This window comes from Apium graveolens, chromosome 10 (assembly GCF_009905375.1).
Source record: "Apium graveolens cultivar Ventura chromosome 10, ASM990537v1, whole genome shotgun sequence".
Taxonomy (NCBI): domain Eukaryota; kingdom Viridiplantae; phylum Streptophyta; class Magnoliopsida; order Apiales; family Apiaceae; genus Apium; species Apium graveolens.
The window spans coordinates 129,030,868-129,038,741 of NC_133656.1; the positions used below are offsets into that span (position 1 = coordinate 129,030,868).

The window sequence follows — 7,874 nt, forward strand, 5'->3', positions numbered from 1 at the left end:
ACAGTTGGATGACTTTTGTATGAGACTAAATGGCCTGGTGACGAACATCAGGGCATTGGGAGAAGTAATTGGAGAAGAATACGTTGTGAAGAAATTACTGAGAGCTGTACCAACCAAATTTCTGCAGATTGCTTCAGCTATAGAGCAATTCGGAAATTTGGAAACAATGTCAGTGGAAGAAGTAATGGGTTCTTTGAAGGCTCACGAAGAACGATTACACGGACAAACGGACAACAAGGAGGGACAACAATTATTGTTGACAGAGGAAGAATGGCAGAAGAAAGAGAACACGTGTGGCAAGTTACTGCTCACGAGAGAAGAATGGTTAAAAAGGAGAGGTGCTCCTCAAGGTTATGATTATCGGGTGAAAGATAATCGCATTGTTCGAGATAGAAATCAAGTGAAATGCTTTAACTGCAGTGGATACCGGCATTTTACAGCTGAATGTCGCAAGCCAGCAAGAGTTAGGCAACAGAAGGGAGAAGCCAACTTAACACAACTAAACGATAACGAACCAGCCTTGCTTATGGCCATGTACAAAAATGCAGAGGACGTGATCTCTTTCACAGAGGTTAAGAAATCAAAGGACGATAAAGATGTAGAAGAACGTACTTGGTATCTCGACAATGGAGCGAGTAATCACATGACAGGACGTCAAGAAAAGTTTGAGAAACTGGATCGGACAGTAAAAGGAGAGGTGAAGTTTGGAGATGGCTCATTGGTTAAAATAGAGGGAAAAGGATCAATTCAAGTTGCTTGTAAAAATGGAGAAACAAGAGTCTTACATGGAGTATATTACATCCCCTCTCTTCGGAGCAATATCATCAGTCTGGGACAGTTGTCCGAAGAAGGAAACAGAGTGGTTTTAGATGGAGAGCATCTGTGGATCTACGACTGTCAAGGAAAATTGCGCATGCAGGTTCAGAGGTCTCTGAATCGATTGTACAAGATACACCTTCAAGAAACACAGCAACAGTGTTTGTTGATCAGAAGTGAAGAAGAAGCATGGGTGTGGCACAGGCGTCTGGGACATGTGAACTTCCAAGCAATACACCTAATGTCGAAACACCACATGGTACATGGACTACCCTTAATTAATCAACCCAAAGATGTATGCAGTGGATGTCTCATGGCAAAACAAACACATAAGCCCTTCCCTTCTCAAACAATATTTACTGCTAAAAGTGCTTTAGAATTAATTCATATGGACCTTTGTGGACCTATATCTCCTCAAACTCCAGCTGCAAATCGATATTTTATGCTACTAGTTGATGATTTTAGTCATATGATGTGGGTATACATGCTAAAAACAAAAGATGAGGCTTTGAGTTGTTTTAAAAGGTTCAAGTCACTGGTTGAAAATGGTCCAAGACAGCGTATTCAGGTACTGAGAACAGATCGTGGAGGGGAATTTTGTTCTAAGGAGTTCCAAACATATTGTGAAGAACAAGGTATCTTGAGACACTTTACAGCACCCTACACACCCCAACAAAATGGTGTAGTAGAGCACCGTAATCGCACCGTGGCAGCCATGGCTAGAAGTATGTTAAAAGAACGACAAGTGCCTTCAAAATACTGGGGGAGGCAGTACGACATGCGGTCTATGTACTCAACAAACTTCCCACACGGTCACTGTCAACTATCACTCCACATGAGGCTTGGTATGGTAGAAAACCAAGTGTTGAATACTTGAAATTTTTTTGTTGTACAACCTATATGAAGGTGCCCGCCGTACATACAAAAAAACTCGATGATCGGAGCAAATTGGTCGTGTACTTTGGAAGAGAACCGGGCACTAAAGCGTTCAGACTTTTTGATCCCAGTACAGGAATTGTACATGTCAGCCGGGACTTAGTCTTCAATGAAGATAAAGCATGGGAATGGCAGCAAGCACAGGTTCCTGATGTATATGGAAACGGGCATTTTACCTTGGAGGATTATGCACCAGATTCACTTGATGATCATGAATCAGTCACGCTAGAGCATACAACCTCTTCTCAGTCTGTCAACAGTACATCATCGCCAACCTCTCAGTCATCGATGATAACTCCTTCAATATTTACATCCAACAGTGATCAACTTGACACTGCTAGTTCTGCCAACTCGAGTTTTGACAATTCGAGTACCTCCAACGATAACAGTACACCACCCAGAAGGTTTCGTTCTCTCAATGACATCTATGAGCATACAACAGCAATCGAGCTGGAAGAAGAACTCCTTCTAATGGGTATTGATGAGCCAATTTGTTTCGAATAAGCCATAAAGGATGATGTTTGGAAGAATGCCATGGACAAAGAGATCGACTCTATAGAAAGAAATAACACTTGGGAACTCACAACGCTGCCTAAGGGACACAAACCCATCGATCTTAAATGGATTTTTAAACTTAAAAGGGATCAACACGATAAAGTAACAAAACATAAGGCTCGTCTCGTGACTAAAGGTTATGTGTAACGTCATGGGGTAGACTATGAGGAAGTCTTTACTCCTGTGACACGTTTGGAAACTGTACGTTTGCTTCTCGCACTAGCAGCGAAGAATGATTGGGAAGTCCATCATCTAGACGTCAAATCAGCTTTCCTTAACGGTGTTATACACGAAGAGGTTTATGTGTCTCAACCAAAAGGATATGTGCAGAAAGGTCAGGAACATAAGGTGTATAAATTACTCAAAGCTTTATACGGTTTACGTCAAGCCCCACGGGCCTGGTATGCTCGTCTTAATCAGTACTTGTTGAAGTTGGGATTTGTTAAGTGTCCGTACGAACATGCTGTTTATACTAAGCGTGATAGCACTGATTCCTTGATTGTCGGGGTGTACGTCGATGATTTGATTATCACCGGTACAAGCTTGTCACACATTGTCAAATTCAAGGGGGAGATGAGCGCTGAATTTGACATGTCTGACCTTGGGAAATTAGCTTACTATCTGGGTTTGGAAGTCACTCAAGGCAACCATAGTATCATGATTAGACAATCAGCTTATGCCCAGAAGGTACTCGAGAAGGCTGGAATGCGAGAATGTCATGCTGTAAAGTATCCTATGGAATACAAACTGCAGCTTCATGCGGAAAGTACAGGTGAACCTGTAAACTCTACATATTACAAGAGCTTGGTAGGAGGTCTACGCTACTTAGTACACATACGACCAGATATCGCCTACGCGGTAGGAATGGTTAGTCGATACATGGAAAGGCCTACAAACCTTCACTTAGCTGCAGTCAAACGTATTTGTCGGTACGTTAAAGGAACATTACATTATGGATTGGTGTACTCAAGGGGACGTGGAAACTACATCTTGTCTGGTTTTTTCGATAGTGATCTAGCTGGCAGCATGGACGATCGGAAAAGCACAGGAGGAATGGCTTTTTATCTTGATGAAAATCTGATCACTTGGGTCTCTCAAAAACAGCGTTGTGTCGCTCTTTCAAGCTGTGAAGCAGAGTTTATGGCAGCTACGGCCGCTGCGTGTCAAGCAATCTGGCTCCAACGAGTTCTCAGCCAAGTCATGGATATTAAATCTGGGCCAGTCACACTGTATATTGATAACCGTTCTGCAGTTGATCTAGCTAAAAACCCGATGTTTCATGGAAGAAGTAAACATATTGATTTGCGATATCACTTTATACGTGATTGTGTCGAGCAAGGTTTGATCGTGATCAAGCATGTTAGTACAGGCGAGCAGCGAGCAGACATATTGACTAAAGCATTGGCAGCTACAAAATTTGAGAAGATGAGAATGTTGCTTGGAGTTCAGGAACTTGGAAATGTTTAGATTAAGGGGGAGTATGTTAGAAATAATATTAATCTAAACATGTTTTATTTAGTTATTTGTTTTATTTTGAATAAACCAACGTGGTGTTATAAACGTTGGAATGCAGACTTAGTCTGGGGTAGTTGCATCTATTCAGGAAACTGGAATTAGTCATGTCTTCCTGGTTTTTAGGAGTTTAGTAGGCATCACGTTATTAAGTATCTGTTTTGCATAAGCAGTAATAAGCAAGTTGTACGCTTTCCATATCAAAGTAATAGAGCTAGTTCTGTTTTCTCTTTTCTATTTTAACAAAAGTAATCTCATCAATATATATATATATGTGTGTGTGTAAAATTCGTATGTAATATGTATTTTTCTATAAGTCTTTGCAATAATTTAGTAGACATTCATTTCCAAAATCATGTCCTTTTGTATAAAACCCCTTTCTGGATTTAACAGTTTCTACAGGAGAATAAGATTCTTTACATATTAAATTTAGAAAAAAAGGGAGTTTATGATATTAGTTATTCTTTCTCCATAATTTACTCTTGTAGAATTCTACAGTTGGTTAACCAGGAAATCGTTACATGTGGATCTTTCGATAATGAGAAAGTAACAAGCTAGGGAATGGAAGTGGGAAATCGTATAAGAGTTTTACCAGTGATGGTAGAAAATATTAATACAAGTAGGCAAATATTGACAAAGGTAAGATTTGCGTACTTATTAAACCATTGTTGATGATTATTTCAATATGCTGTGTTCTTCCTTTTTTATATCTTTGCACGTTTGAGGGGAGTGATCAATCCCATTATTTGGAATATATTGACCTAAGTCTTTGTACTTGTATGCAGATGCTATGTGAGGATTGCAACCCCTTTCTTGAAATTGTGAAATAAGGAGGTTGGGTTTAGCAATATTAAAGGACTGTAAAGAAGTCGACATTGGGAAAATCTTGATATACTATGTAAACTCTGATACAATATTGAGTAACCAGATGATCTAAAACCTTTAGGTGTTAGAGGAAGGCTCCAATAGGATCATATATTTAACACAAAGAACAATTAAGTTAGTAAAAGACTATTTCTATAATCCTTTATTCTCAAATCCTTAGACCTTACTGGTTTTATGTTACAAGTGTAATTTACAGTAATATGTTTAAATTGTTTTTAAATTGATACTCTTTGCTGGGGCAGGACAATATGAACATGGACAATGCATTGTGCTCACTCTTGTAGATATTGCAACAAAACTCATATTTTCAATGGCTATGACGTTTATCCTTAAAGTATAATAGTCTTTTTTGGACTCTACATGAGTGGTTTTCGATTTTTTATTCATCAGATCTTTTTGTCAGAGTGGAAAATTGTATGATGCTGCGAGGGAGCTGGTGTTTGTTTGGTTTTTCTTCTTGGTGAAGTTTCGTGAGAGTTGTGATATTGTGATGTGTTGAATTCGTGTAATTTTTAGATGAGGTACATGTACAATGAACTATCAAATAAAACTTTTGAAAGCTTAATTTCTGCTCTTTTGTTAATATTACAAAATTAAAAAAAATAGCAAACATTCGGAATTTGGATAAATTTATACATGCATGAGCTATATTACCATTTTTACTTGTCTTAAAAAATTAACAGCCCACCACCAGACAAACACTACTCTTTTTCTTGCAACTGCCTGTCTGCCATTTTTTTCATATCTTATAGTGAGAAAGCGTTTACTCACCATCAATTGCCATGGACTGTTGGTAGAGTGCATATTCAAAGGGCACTACTTCCTTGTACATAGGTTTGTTGCTGCCAGACATAAGCTCCATTATCAGACCATACGGATTAAGTAAGTTCTTAGCACCGGAATATAGAATACATGCTACTGATACCCTTATTTGATCACCTTGTGGCGTGTGCTAGCACTATAAGATCTGCACTTTTGAATTTGACGTTTGAAATAATCTGTAATTTAAAAAATGAAGATAAAAAATGCTATGTTGGTTCTGGAAAACTCGGCAGTATACGGAGTAAAGACAGTATACTTTTATATATATATAAAAAAAAAATCTTCAAGTATACAGCTACCTGCGTAAGATCTCCAATTTAGGGGTATTAGAGCACCGGGAATTGGAGGAACATCAACCCAGTGATCTTGATGAAGAAATTGAAGGCCGCCAATTGTGTCATTTAGTAGTATCGTTAGAAATATAGGGTTTGAATATGGTGGAGCTCCAAAGGCAAGATCAGGCTTAGGGAAAGCAAAATAATATAACCACGACAAGAACTCACTTTTCATGCAATTAATGCGCGATAAGTAGTCACTGCTTAACCCTAAAGCTTTAAAAGCAATTCTGATATGGCCTCTCTCGGTTTGATTATTGACTGCACATCATGTCCCATTTTTTTCCTGCAAAATAAAAAGAAAAATAAAAAAATATGTACCTCTTATAACAGAAATGAAAGACAAAAAAGATGATGTATAGCTTAACAAATTGATAATAGGTGATAATAGTAGTTGTACTTATTAGCAATTTGCATCACATGCCACTAACAACTACAACCAAATCCCTAAAAATAAAGTACTAATAAATTACTACAAGTCGTCAAATGATATTACAATATAACTGAAAAATAAATAAATATAAAATTTATCTACCTTCAGATTCGAGGTACTTCTTCATAATCTAGTTTTTCATCTAAACAAGCACAAGCCAGAGCATACATCCAAGGACCAGGCCTAGATTGATAGACTGATCCATTGACAGTGTAAGACCTAACTTTCAATCTATTGTCATCCGAAAACAATCCCATCTTGTCCACCATTGGCTGCTCATAAGCCTTCGCGTGGCTTCCAGAGTTGCGTTAATCACATTAACATCCATTCCATGATTCACCATTTGAAAGAATCCCCATTTTACCCATGCTTGTCGGATTTGCTCCACTTTAGCTTTATTTGAATACCTTCAACTTCATGGAGGTCTATCAGCCGAACTTGAAATTCAACATTGCTTTGTACTCTTAAGATTTGTGAGGTAATGAAATAAATGAAGATTCAAACGTGCATGGTAATGAAACAAATTAAGATCCTAACGAGTATAAATAGTACAATTATAACTTTGTACTCTTAAGATTACATAGGAAATTAGTTTCAATGATATTTTCGTTCTTGGACTTCTTGCTTCATCAACTCAAAAAATGTAGCCGGTACTTAAATCCTTGAGGAACAAGGGTAGATCCCTCGCAAGATACACAGAGTTGTGATTGTATATCTTTACATACAATAAGAGTTTAATTTGAAATATGTTAGCTATAGAAAAAATGTATATAACACTTACTAGTGCATGTACTCAAACTACCATCAAGGATCCTTGGTTTCTTCAATTTTTTTCTTCTAAAAATTAAATAAAATTTTATTTACCAGAATATTAGAGAGTTTATCTTTCTTAAAACAATAAATAAAATATAATTACATTTAAAGAAACTTGGATTCCACTACAATTATTGGAAAGAATATTATTTAACAATATTTAGGCACCCGAAGATTCTTGGGTAGAAATGGCCGCATAAAATGCTAATTATTTCATTTACTTTATTATCATTACTAAAAATCTGAGAATATCATAAATAACTCCATTAAGTCAATGAAAAGTTGGAGACTTGCGCATGAAGCCTGATATAGAATCGTGTATAGAGCTCCAACTATTTTTCATGCAGGGAGCATAACTTACATTTTTTTCAAATATCTATCTAGCTTAGTTGCGCAATCAGCGATTAATGTAAAATCAAATATATATATGGAAGTAAAGCATGTGCCTCTATGCAAAATAATAGCCTGTGCGCAATGCGCAACTTAGTTTGAGGATGAGTGGGGAAACCAGAATATCATGCTCAGTCTCACTACATGTTTTTATTATATAATTTTTTTTTAAAAAAATGTGAATTATTTTAAGTTTTGAGTTCTCTTATCCTGGAAAATATTTGATATCAGTCGTCAAAAAGAAAATGTGATATATTTCTCTAATCATCGTTTGTTTTTTTCTCTAAATATTTTAAATGAAACTGATTTATCTTATTGAGATTATTCCCTTGTCATTAAATTGTGCTCCTTTCTTACATTGATTGAGACCACACAAT

The 7,874-nt window shown here is 36.9% G+C and overlaps 1 long non-coding RNA gene across 1 annotated transcript; it reads left to right on the forward strand.

Moving 5' to 3' along the window:
* The first annotated feature begins 4,023 nt into the window (after nt 1-4,023).
* Nucleotides 4,024-4,842, forward strand: LOC141693815 (uncharacterized). Its single transcript, XR_012563276.1, has 2 exons — nt 4,024-4,458; nt 4,605-4,842. It is a non-coding gene; the product is annotated as an uncharacterized LOC141693815 (long non-coding RNA).
* Nucleotides 4,843-7,874: the final 3,032 nt, after the last annotated feature.